The sequence below is a fragment of the Vipera ursinii genome (assembly GCF_947247035.1).
Source record: "Vipera ursinii genome assembly, chromosome: 4".
Classification (NCBI taxonomy): domain Eukaryota; kingdom Metazoa; phylum Chordata; class Lepidosauria; order Squamata; family Viperidae; genus Vipera; species Vipera ursinii.
Genome location: NC_139514.1, coordinates 24,315,761 through 24,337,695, shown reverse-complemented (window position 1 = coordinate 24,337,695; position 21,935 = coordinate 24,315,761). Strand labels below are relative to the sequence as shown.

The following is a 21,935-nucleotide window of genomic DNA, read 5'->3' as shown; positions in this document are numbered from 1 at the left end:
TCAGGGTGCCATCGGCTAGACAATGTCGGCTGACGACCCCCAGGGGGAGGGCCTTCTCTGTGGGAGTGCCTGCCCTGTGGAATCAGCTTCCCCTTGAGCTCCAATGGCCCTGGATCTCCGGTCCTTTCGTCACGACCTCAAAACATTTCTTTTCCATCAGGCTGACCTGGACTGATGATAGGGGTTTCTTAAAAAAATGTTTTTAATATTTTATCACTGGGGCTTGTTAGTTTAACCTTTTTATAACATTTGTATTATTGTGTTTTATTGTTGTTAGCCGCCCTGAGTCCTTCGGGAGATAGGGGGGCATATAAGTCCCAATAATAAATAAAGAATAAATAAATAAATAAATTATAGGTTAGTCAGCTTAACATCTGTTCTAAGCAGAAATGCTAAACAAAGAAAAAATGAGGTACACAGAACAGGCCTCCCCCCCCCCCAAAAAAAAATCAGCATGGATTCTCACCAACCTTCTAAAAAACTTTGTTTTGTTCAAGTCTGTCCAGATCCTCCTGTATCTTAAGCCTATCTTCTGGAATGTTGGCTATTCCTTCCAGCTTGGTGTCGTCTGCAAATTTGATGAGTTCCCCCTCTATCCCCTCATCCAAATCGTTGAAGATGATGTTGAAGAGCACTGGGCCCAGAACAGAGCCCTGGAGCACCCCACTACACACTTCCCTCCATGTAGATGCAGTTCCATTTAGGACCACACGCTGAGTACGGCCGGTCAGCCACCTACGAATCCATCGGGTGGTGATGCTGCCTAACCCATATTTTTCTATCTTATCAAGTAGTAGGTTGTGATCTACTTTATCAAATGCCTTACTGAAGTCCAAGTAAATTATATCTACAGCATTCCTCTGGTCCACTAATTTTGTCACTTGGTCAAAGAATGCAATAAGATTTGTCCCACATGATCTGTTTTTGACAAACTGATGTTGATTTTTGGTAATGATTTTGTTTGCCTCTAGGTGTTCACTGATTCGTTGTTTGATTATCTTCCCAGGTATTGAGGTCAGGCTGATACGTCTGTAGTTTCTAGGATCTATTTTTTTCCTTTTTGAAGATGGGAACTACATCGGCTCTTTTCCAGTCCTCTGGTAGTTCCCCAGTGCTCCAGGATCTTTGAAAAATATTGTTCAGTGGTTCTGAGATCACATCTGCCAGTTCCTTGAGAACCTTGGGGTGTAATCCATCTGGTCCTGGTGATTTGAACTCGTCTAGCCTGGACAGGTGCTCACTTACCATTTTCTTGCCTATCTTGTCTTTCTAATCTGTTTTTTATGGTACTGTTTTTGATAGGTTGGACTGTTTTTTCCCTTTGTGTAAAGACAGATGCAAAAAACAAGTTAAATAGTTCTGCTTTATCCCTGTTGTTTGTCACCTTCTTGCCACTTTCCCCACTAATGGACCAATCATTTCCTTCACTTTTTTTCTTGTTTTTTACATGTTGAAAGAAACTTTTTTTGTTATTTTTGACTTTGATCGCAAGCCTTGGTTCATTTTTTTAAATTATTTTTTTAAATTCCATTTATATCCCGCCCTTCTCCGAAGACTCAGGGCGGCTTACAAACTTAGCAGTAGCCTTCATTCTATGTATATGCCTGCTTATTAGGGCTTTTCACACACACCCCAAGCGGCATTATTACAAAGTCAGCCTTAGCTTTCCTCACTTCATCTTTGCAGGCTCAGGCTATTTGCTGATATTCTGCCCTAGTTATGTGCCCCTCTTTCCACTTTTTATACTTGTCCTTTTTATCTTTCAATTTATCAGAGTTCTTTATGCAGCCATGCTGGTTTCTTTTGAGAGCTGTTATTTTTCCTCTTTGTTGGTATTGTGCTAGACTGGGCTTTTATTATCCCCATTATTGTGATGTGCTTCCTACATACCTTAGTTAGCTGACTAGCAAAAAATTCATCTATTTCTTCTGTTTGGTTGGGTGACCTATAGTATACACCTATGGCAATGTTTCCCCCCATCTTATATTGACCCAAATGCATTTAAGACAGTTTTCATCATTGTTGTACTCTATTTCTGTAGAGATATAGTTATTTCTTATATAGAGAGCAACTCCACCTCCTCTACTGTTTGGTCTGTTTCTTTTAAATAATTTAAATCCCTCTAGCTGTGTGTTCCATTTGTGGGTTTCATCCCACGTTTCCGTAATGGCAACAATATCATATCTGCCCTCATTTACCTGAATTTCTAGTTCACCCTGTTTACTGTTCATACTCTGTGCATTGGTGTATAGACATTTGAGTCCTTTATGACTGACCGTGTTTACTTTCTATATAACCTGTGTGTTCTTCAACTCTAATAATTTCCACCGTCAAGTTACAAGTTGCTTTATAATTTTTTATTTCAAGTCAAAGGTATCATTAAAATCCATAATAGTTGATACTTTATAAAACATTTTGATTTCTTAATCAATACCATTTTCTCTCTCTCTTATCACTTTCCAACAAATGCATCATTATGGATCCAATACATTATTTGTGTGTCTATGCATGCATGCTTACCTTCAGGCTTTTTTTTAATACTGTAATGATGTCTTTCCAAACTTCATCATAAAAACCAATTCCACTGTAATAAGACTGGGGAATCTACAATTCAGATGAGCCTGAATCCCATGTCCCAGTGTTAGTGGGGAACAGCAACATCTAGAAAACTACAGATTTCCCAATCATAACTATTGGCTTTCTTTAACCAAATTTAGTAGCATATACATCTCATAATGCTGCTATACACCTTCATAGATAAGTCTGTAATTAATGCAATCTATAATTAATCTTAATATAATTAAATGGATCTTCCACTTTGAGGCTCATTATCAGTCATTACAAGGGCTCACTAATTATCAGAAAAATTATAGTCACAGTCAAATCTAACATTTGTTATATTTTTTCTAGTCTTTATAATTAAATTTAAAATAAACAAGCACAAGGCTATACTGTATAATTTTAAGTTTCAGCAACAGCTGTCAAAAGAAAAATCCATAAGCTGACAGCAATACAGGTGGTCCTTGACTTACAATTCAATGACCTTTTGAAGTTACAATGGTACTTTAAAAAGTGACTTATGACCATTTTTCACTTATGACCATTGCAGCATCCCCATGGTCACATGACTAAGATTCAGATGCTTAGCAACTGACTCAAGAGTATGACAATTGCAGTCTCAGGGTCATGTGATCATCTTTTGTGACCTTCTGGCAAGCAAAGTCAATGGGAAGCCAGATTCACTTAACTTTGTTACTAACTTCATAACTACAGTGATTCAATCACGGTGGCAAGAAAGGTCGTAATATGGGGTAAAACTCACTTAACAACTGTCTTGTTTAGCAACAGAAATTTTGGGCTAATTGTGAGTTGAGGACTACCTGTATAGAGGAAGTACAATGAACATGAGAAAAGCAAGAATTTGATACTGTATACTAAAAAGTGTTTTCAAATATAGATTTTTTAAAAAAAGCATTCTCTTCGCAGTATGTTTAAATTTGGAAATGTTCTTTTACAGTATCTGTTACTGCCATAAAAGTCAATACAGGATGTTGGCTGTGGCAAAGATGTTGTTGCTGTTAGTTGCGAAGTTGTGTCCGACCCATCGCAACCCCATGGACAATGTTCTTCCAGGCCTTCCTGTCCTCTACCATCTTCTGGAGTCCATTTAAGCTCACGCCTACTGCTTCAGTGACTCCATCCAGCCACCTCATTCCCTGTCATCCCATTCTTCTATTGCAAAGACTACAGTATATTGCACTATTACAGGGAGTGCAGAATTATTAGGCAAATGAGTATTTTGACCACATCATCCTCTTTATGCATGTTGTCTTACTCCAAGCTGTATAGGCTCGAAAGCCTACTACCAATTAAGCATATTAGGTGATGTGCATCTCTGTAATGAGAAGGGGTGTGGTCTAATGACATCAACACCCTGTATCAGGTGTGCATAATTATTAGGCAACTTCCTTTCCTTTGGCAAAATGGGTCAAAAGAAGGACTTGACAGGCTCAGAAAAGTCAAAAATAGTGAGATATCTTGCAGAGGGATGCAGCACTCTTAAAATTGCAAAGCTTCTGAAGCGTGATCATCGAACAATCAAGCGTTTCATTCAAAATAGTCAACAGGGTCGCAAGAAGCGTGTGGAGAAACCAAGGCGCAAAATAACTGCCCATGAACTGAGAAAAGTCAAGCGTGCAGCTGCCAAGATGCCACTTGCCACCAGTTTGGCCATATTTCAGAGCTGCAACATCACTGGAGTGCCCAAAAGCACAAGGTGTGCAATACTCAGAGACATGGCCAAGGTAAGAAAGGTTGAAAGACGACCACCACTGAACAAGACACACAAGCTGAAACGTCAAGACTGGGCCAAGAAATATCTCAAGACTGATTTTTCTAAGGTTTTATGGACTGATGAAATGAGAGTGAGTCTTGATGGGCCAGATGGATGGGCCCGTGGCTGGATTGGTAAAGGGCAGAGAGCTCCAGTCCGACTCAGACGCCAGCAAGGTGGAGGTGGAGTACTGGTTTGGGCTGGTATCATCAAAGATGAGCTTGTGGGGCCTTTTCGGGTTGAGGATGGAGTCAAGCTCAACTCCCAGTCCTACTGCCAGTTTCTGGAAGACACCTTCTTCAAGCAGTGGTACAGGAAGAAGTCTGCATCCTTCAAGAAAAACATGATTTTCATGCAGGACAATGCTCCATCACACGCGTCCAAGTACTCCACAGCGTGGCTGGCAAGAAAGGGTATAAAAGCAGGAAATCTAATGACATGGCCTCCTTGTTCACCTGATCTGAACCCCATTGAGAACCTGTGGTCCATCATCAAGTGTGAGATTTACAAGGAGGGAAAACAGTACACCTCTCTGAACAGTGTCTGGGAGGCTGTGGTTGCTGCTGCACGCAATGTTGATGGTGAACAGATCAAAACACTGACAGAATCCATGGATGGCAGGCTTTTGAGTGTCCTTGCAAAGAAAGGTGGCTATATTGGTCACTGATTTGTTTTTGTTATGTTTTTGAATGTCAGAAATGTATATTTGTGAATGTTGAGATGTTATATTGGTTTCACTGGTAAAAATAAATAATTGAAATGGGTATATATTTGTTTTTTGTTAAGTTGCCTAATAATTATGCACAGTAATAGTCACCTGCACACACAGATATCCCCCTAAAATAGCTATAACTAAAAACAAACTAAAAACTACTTCCAAAAATATTCAGCTTTGATATTAATGAGTTTTTTGGGTTCATTGAGAACATGGTTGTTGTTCAATAATAAAATTAATCCTCAAAAATACAACTTGCCTAATAATTCTGCACTCCCTGTAAATAGATTATACTAGCTGTATCTCTTCGAGTTGCTTGGATTTGGCAACAGTTATCCAGGTTTAAGTTGCAATCTGTCTCAACTACTTGAACTTGTTACATTTGGAGCTACCCTTGAAAAGAATTTGGAACTTGCTGTTAGTACAAAATCTGACAGCTAGTCCACTAATTAGTGATGATACTAAGGACATAGTTTTCTGGTTATGTTGACACCAATACATTATAATATCTCATGGCTGCTACTTGTATGCAATTTCTTTTTTGCATGGTTTTAATTGTTGTTTATACAATTGTTCACCGCCCAGAGTCATTCAGATGGACAGCTATACAAACTAAGTAAAAATAAATATGTACTGATAATGTACTGATCGAATAGACAGGCTGATAACACTTTACTAGACCCAATTTAAGTTACTGGAATTAAGCATTATCACTCTAAACTGTTTAGAGATTGATTATTTAACAGAACACTTCCTTTCTTACAAATCTGTCTATTAAGATCTCCAAGAGAGTTCCTTTGGTAACATCTCCATTGCCAAGTGTCTGTTTTTCTGACATACCATACATTGCTCCTACTCTCAGATTTGGTCTTCGTTCTTTCAGAATTTAGAAGATATAAATATGCATCTCTTTTACTAGGTTTTCAATTATAATATTACATTAGTGTTTATTTTTAAAATTAGTGTTAATTATGTCTTTAAATTACTTTAGCTGCCTGGAATGTTTGCAAAAGCAGGAAGGAATGGCATAACAATATCTGTTTAATAGAATATCATAATAAAATGCATTATGGGTAAATTCTCTACAACGCTATACACTTACAAATTTAAGTACTTGCATACAGTCACATTTTGTTTTCACATGTAAACATTTCAACCAATATCACTTGATATTTTTACCCAAAATATGAAAATGCCAAATTATTCAATTCTTATTAGATACTAACAGAAAAAGAAACCAGAAAAACTTAATTGAATTTGGTAACTTAGATTTCTTTAGTGCAGTTTAAGCAAGTAACATTAATTTATGAGAAAAAAACATGTAATATTTATATTTATATTTGGGAGCACAAAGGGAGGCTCAGCTAATCTCAATGTACACATAGTTGTACTTTGACAATAAAGGTTCATTTCACTTAAAGAATGGAGTTAGAAATAATTATAAAAAAACAACCAGACTATACCTTTACATTCAGAAAGGAAACTATTATATTGCTAGCTTCAAGGCTTTAGCAAAAACATTTTTTGTAAGTTTTCCTCTGTTTTTCAAAATAAAATACAGTACATAATAATACTTCAATAAAATACAGGTTAACAGCAAAAGGTAGACTGGACAAGTCAGATCTAATCCTACAGGCAATTAAGAATACATTACAATTTCTTGGAAAGTCTTGGAAAGTAAATGCCATACAACCACTACCAAAAAGCCTTCTTTCTTGTTGCAAGAGAGAGAAAAGCTGCATTCACAAGCTCTATAACTGCAGTTTCAATTCTTTTATGTTTTCTCTGCCAAGCAGATACAACAATCCTTACTATAATCATATTTGCTCGCATATGTATCAACTAACAATAGAAAGGAAGAAAAGCATAAGAACCAATATTCCCCTTCAAGGAACTGCAGTATGAATGCATGTACAGTCCATTCTGTAAAGATTTCTATACAACTTAAAGATTACAAAATATTTTGGAAACTTTCCAAATAAAAAATAATAATTATCCTAACTTCTGAGTTTTGAAATCATGCATTAATTTATAGTTTTCACTATAAATTATTATTATGTAATTAGCATAAAAGACTATACTGAATACAGGGCGATTAAACTCCCAAAGATCACATTTCTTCTTCAAAGACTGCAGATACATAACATACAGGCAGGCAGTCCTTGACTTACAACTACAACTGAACCCAAAATTTCTGTTGTTAAGCAAGACATTTGTTAAGTGAGTTTTGCCCCATTTTATAACCTTTTGCCATAATTGTTAAGTGAATCACTGCAGTTGTTAAGTCAGTAACATAGCTGTTAAGTGAACCTAGATTCGCCACTGATTTTGCTTGTCAGAAGATCACAAAAGGTGATCATGATTCCAGGACACTGCAGCTGTCATAAATATAAGTTAGTTGCCAAGCGCCTGAATTCTGATCACATGGCCACAGGGATGCTGCAACACTTTAAGTGCGAAACAGTCATAAGTCACTTTTTATCATAAGTCACTTTTTAAAGTGCCATTGTAATTTCGAACAATCACTAAATGAACTGAGGTAAGTTGACACCCCCTGTATAGGTCCAATAACATGTACACAGGTTACACACATACTATGGACAGAGAGAAAACCCACACCACAATCTTAACTTCCATTCAATTTATCATGTAGGTAACTAGCCTCATGCGTTCTTAATGAAACTGTAAATATAATGAACATATGGTTTCAACCATTATGGGAACTATCTAAGCACAATAGAACAGCAAAATACATAGTAAAATGCACTAACTTTGCGTTAATAACTTGTAACTTTATATTATACCTCACTGAATACTTCTAGATCCTCCCCACAAGCTCCAAATTCTTCAAACTGTGAACTGCATTCGTTTTAACAGCAGATCCATAGCCTACATCGGCATCGCTAATTTTACACTGGAAGTTTAGTAAAGCCACCAATTTGCTTCTCTGCATAAACAATGAAAAGAGATCCTGAAAGACTCAGGTTAAAAAAAATATATATACAATCTTCCTCTTTCAAAGAAAAAGCCCGCTAGAAGGCTTTTGTCCTAATGTTTAAAATGCCCGCCCCCTTTCCCCCCCCCTTAAAAAAAGTGTGGCGGCCTTGTTTAATGATTGAGCCAACTCCCAAAACTGCTACATTAAATCCAGGAGAAAGATTGGGGTGTGTTATATTCCAGGCGGTCGGCAACCACTTTCCCCGCCCCCCCCCCTCCCGCCCCGTCGCTGCTTCTTCCTCCGCGAGTAGAGATGCCTCCAATGCTTTGGCAAGTTGAGAGTATAAAACGGGGACGGGGGAGCGGCTAAGTTGAGAGAGCCCCCTTTTCTCCAACAGGCCCCAGCCAATGGCAGCGGGCAAGGGGTTGAGCTGGGGCAGGGTCCCTGGGCGAGGAACTAGGCCAACTGGGAACGGGCAAGGCTCCACAGCTCTCCGAGCCATTCAAGTCTTTGCAGAAAAAGCGGCTCCGAGGGAGGGCGGGCGGGCGGAACGAAGGAAGGCCGATTGCAGTAGCGCCACATTTGAGGGAAGGAAGCGTCTGCTGCCGCCTCCTGTCGCGGCCGCTGCTCCACCTCCTCCTCCGCCTGTCTTCCCTTTAGGAGGCTTCAAACGGAGACCCCGAGCACCAAGATACAGCGCCCGCGGGCAGAGAGGGACCCCCTACATTTTCTGAAGGAAAAGAAGGCGCTTCAGACAAGGTCACCCCCACCCCCCCGTTACTTCTCGTCCGCCGCCGCCGCCGCTCAAAACAACCCGCACACAAAATACCCACAATCTCACCGCGGAGGAAAGGGCGGCAAGTTCAACATGCTCATTACGGTTGAGCGAGGCAGGGATGGCGGCACAGAAAGAAACGGCGTGAGGGAAAATCGGGAGGTGAAGAGGAAAAGCACTCGGGCCACAATCCGCCTCGCTTTCCGGATGCCTGAACAACCGAGAAGCAAAGAGAGAGGCGGAGACGTGCAGGGGGCTCCTGCCCAAAGCAGCTCTTCGCCCCTCCACCCTTACCTTTCCGTGGCTGACGGCCGCCGTCGCCGTTTCTGCTTCTTCCACCCGCAAAGACAAGGCAGAGCGAGCCCGTACGCTCCTCTCCGGCCCGCCGCGTTAGGCTAGGCTAGGCTGGAGCAGCAGCCGCTACCGCCGTCGCTCGCCAACGCAGCCAATCGCCTTCCGCAGCTCACCGCGGTCCCCCCCTTTCCGTCAGCTTCAAAATGGCGGCAACGAGTCCTCCGTTCCGCGAGACCCCGCCACCGAGCGGCGGGGAGAGGCCATCCTCAAAGTAAGGTAGCAGCGACCCCTGCAGGATCCGAGGAAAAATTAAAAGGCGCAAAACAGCGGGGAGATGAAAGGATGCACCCGATCCCCTCGCCACAAGCCGCCTCAGGAGCCGCCATAAAATAGCGGGAGACCGTTTTTCTTTCCTCCTTCCGAGTGAGAGTAAATAGTGCTGCAAAGTAGCGTTACACAATACCGGTAGTACTTTGTAGTACATGTAAAACTTTTGGGCTGCTATTGTTGCCCCGCAGAATAGGGTCAAGAGTTAATAGGGAGTGGACAAGGAAGAACAAACAGGAGTATCAAACTTTTAGGACATTCCGTATCATCATCCGGTTTTCAGTAATCTGACTTGGAAACTAATCTTGCTCCTTATAATGTAGATTACTGCCAGAGACATAAGACTGCAGTTCTATAGGTGTGTTTCCTTAGTAATAAAAATGTTTAATATAATATGTTTAACATAATGTTGTTGTTAGTTGCAAAGTCGTGTCCGACCCATCGCGACCCTATGGACAATGTTCCTCCAGGCCTTCCTGTCCTCTACCATCTTCTGGAGACCATTTAAGCTCACGCCTACTGCTTCAGTGACTCCATCCAGCCACCTCATTCTCTGTCGTCCCCTTCTATTGACCTCAATCTTTCCCAGCATTAGGCTCTTCTCCAGTGAGTCCTTCCTTCTAATTAGGTGGCCAAAGTATTTGAGTTTTAGCTTCAGGATCTGGCCTTCTAAAGAGCAGTCAGGGTTGATCTCCTCTAGGACTGACCGATTTGATCGCCTTGCAGTCCAAGGAACTCGCAGGAGTCTTCTCCAGCACCATAGTTCAAAGGCTTCAATTCTTTGGCGCTCAGCCTTTCTTATGGTCCAGCTTTCACTGCCATACATTGCAACTGGGAAGACCATAGCCTTGACTATACGGATTTTTGTTGACAGGGTGATGTCTCTGCTTTTTAGTGTGCTGTCTAGATTTGCTATGGCTTTCCTCCCCAGGAGCAAGCGTCTTTTAATTTCTTGGCTACAGTCCCCATCTGCAGTGATCTTGGAGCCAAGGAAAATAAAATCTGTCACTACCTCCATTTCTTCCCCATCTATTTGCCAGGAATTGAGAGGGCCAGATGCCATGATCTTGGTTTTCTTAATGTTTAGTTTCAACCCAAGTTTTGCACTCTCCTTCTTCACCCGCAACACCAGGCTCTTTAGTTCCTCTTCACTTTCTGCCATTAGAGTGGTATCATCTGCATATCTTAGGTTGTTGATGTTTCTTCCGGCAATCTTAATTCCAACTTTTGATTCATCTAGCCCTGCCTTTCTCATGATGTGCTCTGCATATAAGTTAAATAGGCAAGGCGACAGTATACAGCCTTGCCGGACTCCTTTCCCAATTTTGAACCAATCAGTGGTTCCGTGTCCAGTTCTCACTGTTGCTTCTTGGCCCACATATAGATTTCTCAAGAGACAAATAAGATGGTCTGGTATGCCCATCTCTTTAAGGACTTGCCACAGTTTGTTATGATCCACACAATCAAAGGCTTTAGCATAGTCAATGAAGCAGAAGTAGATGTTTTTCTGGAACTCTCTAGCTTTCTCCATGATCCAGCGTATGTTAGCAATTTGATCTCTAGTTCCTCTGCCTCTTCGAAATCCTGCCTGTACTTCTGGTAGTTCTCGATCCACATACTGCTGGAGTCTAGCTTGTAGAATTTTAAGCATAACTTTACTAGCATGAGAAATGAGTGCAATGGTGCGATAGTTTGAACATTCTTTGGCACTGCCTTTCTTTGGAATTGGAATGTAAACTGATCTTTTCCAATCCTGTGGCCACTGTTGAGTTTTCCAAATTTGCTGGCAAATTGAGTGTAGCACTTTTACTGCATCGTCTTTTAAGATGTTGAATAGCTCAGCTGGAATACTGTCACCTCCACTAGCTTTGTTGTTGCCACATGCTCCTGTACATAGGTGGGAGACAACGCACAACCCGTGGTCTAGGGTACATATAGATTATGTGGGACCATTCCAGGGGCAAATATTCTTGGTAATAGTGGACAGTTATTCTAGATGGTTAGAGGTGGTGCCTGTAAAAAGTATGACGTCTGCAAAGACCATACAGGTGCTGAGGAGGCTCTTTGCCACACATGGGTTACCTGACGTAATTGTTTCTGATAATGGCCCTCAATTCACATCTACTGAATTTCAGGATTTTATCAGGGCCAACTCGATTAGACATGCAACATCGGCACCCTTTCACCCCTCCAGTAATGGATTGGCAGAGAGAATGGTAAGATCAACGAAAGACGCACTGCGACGAGTTATAGCGGGCGTCTGGCATCAGAGACTGGCACAATTTTTATTGGCTCAACACACAACTCCATGTACAGCCACGGGTAAGACCCCAGCTGAGCTGCGTTGGGGTAGAAGACTTATCACTAAATTGGACAGACTTCACCCAGACAGGGTGGCCGCAGAGGCGGAACAGCCCAACACACCTAGGGAACTGTCTGTGGAGGAATTAGTTTGGTACAGGAACTATGGACTGGGTGACAAGTGGATGCAAGGGGTGTTGGTTGACAAAACGGGACCCTTGTCGTATGTTGTTGAGGGGGAAGGGGGAAGGCAGATCAGAAGACATATTGATCAACTTAGGAAGCGGGTACCCGAGAGTCTGCAACTTCAACAACCTCAACAACAAGTGGTTAGCTCTGAGGCGGAAGGAAGTCCAATCAGGGAGCCACAAGTGGACTTGGCAACGGGTCTACAACCACCAGTACCGACGGCGGCCTTTGGTGTACCAAATGTAACAGCACCTCGGATTAGGCAAGAAACAACTGAAGTCGGCAACAAAGTAGTCACAGCCGGACGGCCTAATCAGGAATCTGCCTCAGATCCCACTGGGACGGTAGAACAGTCAGTGGAAAAAGAGTCCTCGCATGGAAAGAGTGTTACAGATAGTAAGCCAGCTAATTCAGAGGCCGGGAAGTCATTGGGAAGGTACTCTGTCAGAACCCACAAAACTCTGGCCTATCTTAAGGATTACATGAGACCTTAATTGGATATGATGGTTGGGGTTATGATTGGATAGTAATTGTTCTTGCGGGGGGGAAGGGGTGTTGTGTATGTAGGATGCTTGACTGGCACAGCCAACCTAACATCAGAGACATCATCATTCAGGTGATGAGATAGGTAAATCTGTCTGGCGGGAAAAATACGACACCAGGTTGGGTGTTACCTGACAGGCGGGAAATTAGAGCAATCAGGTTGGTTAGCTGGCGGAGCATCAGTAGTATATAAGGGGATGAGGGTAGGATTGGAGCTTCCATTATGTAATCAATAAAAGGAACAGTCATGTACCTAGTCTCTTCATTGTGTCCACGCGGCGGCTACTACTTAACATAGGCAATTTTCAGTGTTCTGGAAATTGATGTCAGAATAGCTTATCTAAGGTTTCTGGAATGTTTTATAATAGAACATTTTAAACATCCCTAGAGCTCAAAAAGTATAAGTGTACCTTGTACACAGACAAAACTCAAGAGTACAGGCCAACCTAAAGGAGATGAGTAACTTAAGTTCTTGATATTTGTCTTATAAAAGACTAAGGAAATAAGTGCATGCTTGTGACATTCTATTACCTAGAGTATAGGTATGTACGATAAATTTCTAGCTAGAATATGTAGCTATTAGGATGAAAACAGTTAACAGAAATACATAAAAAGGATGCTGGGTTAGGCTAATTGTCATCATGAGTTTTCCTGGATATCCCATGAACAAGCTCAACTACTTCAATTTACTTCTCAGAAATTAATGACAGGAAACTTTTTGTTCTCATACAGGTATGATTACAAGAATTAATTTAATTTAATTTAATAACATTTATATACCGCCCTACTCCCTGAGGACTCAGGGCGGTTCACAGGGCAGAATAAAATAACCAATACAAACATTAAAAACAGATTAAACAATTGCCCTAGTTAAAAACAATACAACGCTAAAAACCCCCAGAAAAATTAAAAAACAAAAGATAAAACAACCCCAACACTCCCCCTCAGGCGAACTGTGCAGCATTTCAGATTTGACATGCCCAAGCTGCTTTTGAGCATGATCAGGAAGAAATATCACACCTGTTGGCAACATATTAAAGTTGCAATCACCTAATCTAGGAAAAGAGGCCACTACTTTTAAGAGATTGGCCTCGGGGGTTCCTGGTAGTCCTTGACTTACAAACAACTGTTTGAAGTTACAATGGCTTCAGAAAGTGCATTAAGGGCCATAAAGCACTTCTAGCCATTGTAAAATGTTGTGCCTCCCCCCCCCCGTCATATGCTGGTAGGGAGGTGGTGGAAGTCGGGCCTTCCCCCCTCCTTCATTTGTGTGTGTGTTTGTGTGTGAGAGAGAGACCCGCGGGAAACAGCAGGGAGGGAGGTAGCAGTCCGGCATTTTCCCCCCCCCTCGTTTGTGTGTCTGTGTGTGTGTGTGACCTGCGGGGAATGGCTGGTAGGGAGGCAGCACTCCGGTGTTTCCCCCCTTCTTTGTGTGAGTTGGGCCCACGAGGCTCGACACACAGACGCAAACACTGGACTGCCACCACCTCTACCAGCCATTCCCCGCGGGTCCGACACACACACACACACAGGAGGGAGGTAAACAACGCCAGACTGCCACCTCCCTAGCAGACCTCCCCTGCGGGACATGCCGCCAGGAAGCCAGGCTGCCTGATGAGTGGACCGTGGCCCAACGGCCGAGGCTGGGCCAGCTCTGGGATGCCGCCAGAATTTTGTTTACTTTGCCCGGACATACCGCTGCTCCTGCTGCCACAACCGTCAAAGATGGCAAGCGTGGTAGCTCCTTGCTGGGGGGTTCCCGTATTCCACGATCCCTTGGCAGTCGGACATGAGAGCGTGCAAGCACAGTGCTACCAGTCCCACCTGCTGCCTCCTCACGAAGTAAATTGGACAGGGAGGTGAGAAGCGCCCACCCACTGCCACCAAGGGAGGCCGCGCCTGCCATTGGCTTCTCCTGTGGCGGACGCTGGGCTAGGCAAGCCGGGAGGGACGGAAGCGGGGGCAGGGAAAGTTGCTGGCTGTGCCATGCAGTTCCCACTTGGCCCAGGAGTTTGTGCAGGACTGGCGGAGCCAGGAGCCAAGGCGCGAGAGATATGTAGGCTGATGCTGGCTGGGCAAGTGTGGCACACGGTCCAGGACAAAGGGCTCTTCTTGCGTCCATGCCTTTCCTTGGCTGAGCTTCGCAGGCTTAAGCCTCTCCTCAGAGTCCTCGCCCTCCCAGCCCAGAAGGCATAGTGATGGGTCCGGTCTCCCATGAAGTCCCAGGTTGAATTGGCTTCCCCCATCTTACACCCACCTGAAGGGGCGAGGAGAGATGCCTGGCCCGACAGTTCGACCGCATGCAGCTTTCCCTGGAAAGGCCAGCCCTGGAGCTGGCGGGCTTCACCGTCCTAGCATGGAAAGTAGCCGGTGTAAGGCGAAGTGGGGGGAGGGGGTTGTTCAGAAGCGTTGAAGCGCCAGAACCTAGGCATGGAGCTTGTTTTTATGGTGTGGCGGGGAGCTGTTCGTTGGAAAAGTTTGAAGGGGAGGGGATGATTAAGGAAAGTGAGGGCTTGCCGTCTTTGGTGGCTGTGGCAGCAGGAGCAGCAACAGGAAGGTGGCGGCGGCTGCTGTTGGGGCGACCTAGTGCCCTCGCTGTGCCTGGCAGGCAGTACTTAGCAAGTAGGCATGGGTGATGCGCTGGCAGCTCCCGCCCCTCCAGGTACCAGGCGGTGCTGCCATGACACACCGCTGCTCCTGCCGCCACAGCCGCCAAAGACGGCAAGCCTTCGCTTTCCTTAATCATCCCCTCGGCGGTGCTGCCTGGACACACCGCTACTCCTGCTGCCACAGCTGCCAAAAACGGCAAGCGCGGCTGCTCCCACACCAGGCCTGGAGCACCTGCAGCATCTCTCGATGAGGGCACTAGGCCGCCCCAACTGTACCCACCACCGCCACCGCCACCTTCCTGTTGTTACTGCCCAGCAGGCAGGCGGTGTTGCCCGGACACACCGCTGCTCCTGCCGCCAAAGACGGCAAACGCGGTGGTTCCCAATCTTTGCTTCTTTCACTCTTCAGTTAAGTTTCCTGTTGTGCACATGCACAAGTGTGAACACATGTGTGCACACTTTTTATGGCTCCCATTTTTTTGCTTTTGTGAAAGAACCAGTTCCGAGTGGCTCTTTGACCCATTCAGGTTGTTGACCCATTCATGTTGTTGACCCCTGTGCTAGCATTTTGAATACTTGGCAACCATCTTCTATTTTTTGGCTGGTTGTAGTATCCAGGTCACATGACTGATATTCACAGTGTTTTGACTAAATGCCCATTTAAGGGAACTGATATGGTTAACAACCATGTGATTCCTTTAATGACTGCCATAAAAACACTAAAAATATTGGATCCGGTTAGGGTGACTTATGATGACAATTCTGGTCCCAATCTCATAACTCTGAAAACTACCCGTTCTCACTTTTGCATTTGAAATACTGAATCTGAAGCACTGGTCAGCCCTAATAACTGTATCAGCGTACATTTAGCGGCCATCCATTTAGCAAATATTCAATGTTGTAGGAGGACAACACCCCCCCCCAAAGAAATATTTTGGGGAATATTAAAATGCAGAATATTATATTTCCCAAAGGAATACAGTAATGGAGAAAGAAAATCTTAAAAGACAGAAACCAGACCCAGCCCTTTCCCTGGGCAGAGGCCAGGTCTGTAGAAATGCAGATTTGATAATCCTATTCAGAAAGGTTGGAGCCAGGAAGCTAGAAACTGATGACATTAGAAACACAAAGAGCCCTAAAATCTACATACCCCACCCAAACTCAAGACATGACCTTTAGGACATAATAGGATTAACCCACCACCTTCAAAATTCCAAAAGGACATACTCAAAAGCTCAGGTCAAACTTCATGCCACAGGAACAGGAAACAACCTCAAACACAAAAGCCCAAGAAGGTATAAAAACCCACCACTTCCAGCCACATGTGGTCAGCTTTCCCAGAGCCACATTTCTGTCTGGCTCTGCTCTTCAATAAACTACAACCTTCTTTCTAAAGCAGTCTCCATTTTGTTTATTCATGGCTTGGACTGGACACTGATGAAGATTTTTCTTTCAGCAATTTTATGGCAGCACTGAACAAGGACTATTAGTCCTCAAAGTTCTGGCCATCCCAGCAGCCCGGCGGTCATGAAATTGCAATTGGAGCATTTGGTAACTGGCTCACGTTTACAATAGTTGCATCACATACTTAGATGTTCATTATTTTTTTAAAAAAAAGTATTTCATGACTGCACATGATTTTTACATTGGTAGTACTAGAAACCTTCAATTTATAAGTGCCTTACTCTAGGCCAGACATGTCAAACACAAGGCCTGGGGGCCGGATCCGGCCCACAAAGTGGTTTCATGTGGCCCGCAAAGCCATCCTGGAAACAGGGAGGGAACGGCCCCCACTGCCTTGGCCTTGGCCCAGAGACCCTCCTCCTGCCAGAGACCCCCAGATCTGTCCCACCCCTGCCCAGGCCCCCATAGGCACCCTTGATGCGAACGATGTAGAGCTGGCCACGCCCACCCAGTAAGCCATACACACTCTAGCCACGCCCACCCAGTAGGCCACGCCCACCCCGGCCCTACCCACCCGGCCCCTTGAGGGCAACCGCAATGCTGATGCGGCCCTCAATGAAATGGAGTTTGACACCCCTGCTCTAGGCATACAATATGCCTTTCCTTCCGTACATAGCAAACAGGCATTCATCCTGTTCTGTGAAAAATTAACCTCTAGGAAATGAAAATAACTCAAATTTCACTAGTACAGTTTACTCGTCCTAATTAAAGGAGATCACTAATTAAAGCTTTTTAAATTGGATAAGAATGTTACTCTATAGGAGACTGTGCCTGATTATCAGCAACCATTCTACTTTAGGTTTTGATATTTTGAAAAGAAATTCATTTCTGCTCTCTTATTTTTATGTAATATTATTTCTATTTTAGAGCTGAGAATTCAATCACATACTGGCCTATTGGTTTAAATCCTACATTTCCCAGTGAAGCAGAATGACAGTGCTTGAATCTACTGTATGTGTGGAAATAGCTAGGAGCAGCTGCTGAAGTAGCGACCAGTTTAGAAAAGGACATGCTTCATATTTCTTTCTATAGTTCCAAAGCCCTTATTTGAAAGAGTATTTATAGTCCTATTGCACACCAGTAACATCTGGCTAATAATTGAATAAAATGGTGCCACTGAAATAATATTTTGATTTTTACTAATAAGAAAACTAAATTCTGGCAAGAGATTATTGATGAACCTGGTTTCCATCTCTTGCAGTGTTAGAATTCTAGATCAGGGGTCCCCAACCCTTGGTCCGTGGACTGGTACCAGGCCGCAGCATGCCAGCAACTGGTCTGCACAAACAAACAAAGCCCCATCTGTGGGATGCAGACAGCACACAAAACCATGCCCCCTCTGGTCCGCAGAAAAACTTCTCTCCATGGAACTGGTCCCTGGTGCCCAAAAGGTCAGGGACCTCTGTTCTAGACCAGGGCTTTTCAACCAGTGGTACAGATACCACCTGTGGTACATTGGCAGCTGGTACGTGGCCATCCTAGAAAAGTGGTAGCGGGGGAGGGGAATGAGCTGAACCAGTGGCACCGTACAAGCCTAAGCAAGAGATTTTAATTAATTTTAATTTTAATTTTAATTCCATTTATATCCCGCCCTTCTCCGAAGACTCAGGGCGGCTTACAAACTTAGCAGTAGCCTTCATTCTATGTATATGCCTGCTGGAGCTAGGCGACTGGTGGTACTTGGATGGTGCCATATCCTAAAAGTGGTACAATGGGTGAAAAGGTTGAAAAGCCCTGTTCTAGACAATCCTATGAAATTAAAAATTGATTGGTTTGGGCAGGGGAATGTACAGCAAACTTCAATAATTCCATAATAATATCAATATGCAAATGTCATCATTATTTACATCCCATCATCTTACATATTTTCATACCATCTTACAAATAGTATCATTTCCCCCTTCCCATGCATATCCATATATATTTTGATTCTAAACATAAAGGAAAAAGCAAATTCAACCTCTATGAATCATTAGTGAACAACAGCAGAAGAATGTTTGCCATCACACTGCTTGTGAATTTGCTGAATACATGCTAGACTAGGGAGGCTTTGGGCCTATGATAAATTTATGTTACAGGTAGTCCTTGAATTACAGGGAATGTTGCAAATGGCAATGGGATGCTGCAACCATCATAAGTGCAAGCCAGTTGCCAAGTGCCTGAATCATGATCAAAAGAGGTGGTGCAATGTCCAGAATGTCAAGGACTGATATAAGTACTACTTGTTTAGCAATGTCACAACTTCAAATGATTGTTGAACAAGCAGTAAATAAGTGAGAAATTCTGTATGTTCTTATGATATAGAACTATATAAAAACAAAACAAAGCATATTTTGCCAATTAATTTATTTGGGACTTGTTTTAATTAGATTCTAAATTATATGTAGCGCTACCCCCGAAAGGGCCGCTGGAGTCTGGGTTCTTCTGGCTCTCTTGGGCTAGCTGCCGGTCCACAGCAGTCCCTCACTTACACTTCTGCTTGGCTGGAACACATGATGAGGTGGTCAGTCTCTCTCAGCAGAGAGGTCATGTGATGGGGTGATGGTCAGTCTCTCTTAGCAGGCAGGTAACGTGCAGGGAAAGTGTTCAGGTGACTGGTCAGCTCTTCTTCTCTCTCTCTCCCTCTCTCTCTCTGGTTTGCCCCATAGAAGCCTCTCATATCCTATACCCCCTTCTCTCCCTCAGGCGTGTCCCACAGAAGCCTCCCATATCCTATCCCCTTCTCTCCCTCAGGCTTGCCACACAGAAGTCTCCCGTATCCTATTCCCTTCTCTCCCTCAGGCTTGCCCCACAGAAGCCTCCCATATCCTATTCCCTTCTCTCCCTCAGGCTTGCCCCACAGAAGCCTTTCCTATCCTATCCCCTTCTCTTCCCCAGGCTTGCCCCACAGAAGCCTCCCATATCCTATCCCCTTCTCTCCTTCACGGTTGCCCCACAGAAGCCTCTCCTCTCCTATCCCCTTCTCTTCCTCAGGCTTGCCCCACAGAAGCCTCCCGTATCCTATTCCCTTCTCTCCCTCAGGGTTGCCCCACAGAAGCCTTTCCTATCCTATCCCCTTCTCTTCCCCAGGCTTGCCCCACAGAAGCCTCCCATATCCTATCCCCTTCTCTCCTTCACGGTTGCCCCACAGAAGCCTCTCCTCTCCTATCCCCTTCTCTTCCTCAGGCTTGCCCCACAGAAGCCTCCCGTATCCTATTCCCTTCTCTCCCTCAGGGTTGCCCCACAGAAGCCTCTCCTATCCTATCCCCTTTTCTGCCTCAGGCTTGCCACACAGAAGCCTCCCATATCCTATTCCCTTCTCCCTCAGGCTTACATCCTATAAGCCTCTCCCATTCTCCCCTATTGTCTCCTCTCCCAGGCTTATCTTCTCCCACCTAGGCCTCAGCAAACTCAACTCAGCCTTGGTGGAGCAGTGGGCTAATGCCTCCTTAAGTAACACCAGCTGCCTGCAATTAGTGCATCTTCCCATCCCACCAGGCTCAAGGTTGACTCAGCCTTCCATCCTTCCGAGGTAGGTAAAATGAGGACCCAGATTGTTGGGGGCAATTAAGCTGACTTTGTAATAATGCCGCTTGGGGTGTGTGTGAAAGCCCTAATAAGCAGGCATATACATAGAATGAAGGCTACTGCTAAGCTTGTAAGCTGCCCTGTCTTCGGAGAAGGGTGGGATATAAATGGAATTTTTTTTAAAAAAAACTCCTTCTTGCCTCTCCTGACTCCTCCCCCAGGCATCTTCCCATACTGTCTCTTCAGCTCACCCTACCCCTGCTACAATTATTTATATTTATATAAATATAACAGAGATTGCAGGTACTGCCATCGTAAATTGGTGCAATCGTGTTACCATACTTTACGACCATATTGTTTAGCCCTGAAGTTTCCAGTTCCAGTCACCACTGGTGAGAAATACTGTAAATACATAGTCAGGAGCCAAAATAAAAGTATAAACAAACATCCAAAATCCAACATCAACATAACCATCTCATAGACTCTGGTCAACATTCTGATTCCCATACCCAATGACACAGCCACATCATTAAAGTCTTATGAAAGAGGTAGTCTTATCTCTGGGAAAATGAAGCTCCAAAAGGAAGATATAAACAGAAAAGGCTCCCTTCCTGGGCCCCACCAGAGGGCACTCTGCAATGGAGAAGGCCCATAGCCTGCCTCTCCTGGGTCTGATGGGATGACTATATAAAATAGGGCAGAAACTATCCCTCAGATAACCCAGTACCATGCTATGAAGGGCTTTTTACATTTTTTAAAACGTGTAGCTAACAAAGTAAAGAGTAGCTTAGATTTGACTGCCAATTTTGATTCCAGTTGCTATTTTTTTCAAATCCTCTTAGTATATGTGCTATATAAATTATAGATATGGTGAAAATATTTGTCTTGTAGGATAGTTCACTCCTTAGTCTGCAGTATTTGATTGATTTCATTGCAGCAAATAGAGATGATCCTAAAAGGAAAGTAAATATCCTTCACTAGCCAAAACGATCACAAATTATAGAATATGATAAGTTTCCTTTCTAACCTTTTCAACAATGTTTAGAATTATTATACTGAGTATTTATATATAAATACGCAGGATACTGATTAAATTGCATGTCACTTCCAACAGAGGAGATTTGAATACAGTACTCTAGAAATTATTTCTTTGACATAACAGCAAGGTTTTTATTTTCAGGGGGGCTGTCTTACCACAGCAATTAATTTAAACAATGGAGTACACTGGATAATGTAGATTTGAATGTATAAGTAATAAATTAAAAGACTGCTTATTTTTCAACCACAAGACAGCTTTCAATTATGCCTATTGTGGAAATGCAACAATGGAAAATGAATTTCTACTTGCTGCATATGGAAGGAATTGTAGGCAAAAAGGTTAGAGTAGAAATAACAACGGCACATTTAGAAACACAGTAAAAAATATGTACAATATAAACGAACTCATGTGGGACACAGCGAACGCCCCATACAGTAGAGCATCCTATTAGGATTTAAGTTCACCTGAGTTCTACGGTATTTACTTCTATGTGACCTCCTGTGTATGTGGAAACTTCTAAAGTGGGTTCGGAAGCTGCCTGGGAATTAAGCCGTTTGTAATGGAGCTTTGTGCCTCGTTGCTGCCAATTAGTGACCATTGGAATTGTTGTAAGCGATAAATGGTAGGTGGTATGGTAACACATGCTTTACTTACTGCGTCCTGGATAGCAATCAGAGATTTATTTTAAAGATCTTTCGAACTTATGGCCGTTATACCTGCTACACAAGGTACGATAAAATTTGAGAAATTCTTTTATTGTTTCACTTATTTTAATAAACTTGCCCCACGACAACAGCTTTTTAGCATTTTCACGAACCGCACTCCCACAGGATCGGCTCTTCGCTTTTCTTCTTCTATGACGTCATGCTAACGCTCTAGGAATGTCGGGAAATGTATTTTG

The 21,935-nt window shown here is 43.5% G+C and overlaps 1 protein-coding gene across 1 annotated transcript in view; it reads right to left on the bottom strand.

Annotated features, from left to right (window-relative positions):
- PDS5B (PDS5 cohesin associated factor B) overlaps positions 1-9,784 on the bottom strand; it is an 82,421-nt gene extending 72,637 nt beyond the window's left edge. Inside the window, exon 1 of the mRNA XM_083362431.1 lies at positions 9,056-9,784. The gene's annotated coding sequence lies outside the window, so the exon portion shown is untranslated. The remainder of the gene's footprint in view (positions 1-9,055) is intronic.
- Positions 9,785-21,935: the final 12,151 nt, after the last annotated feature.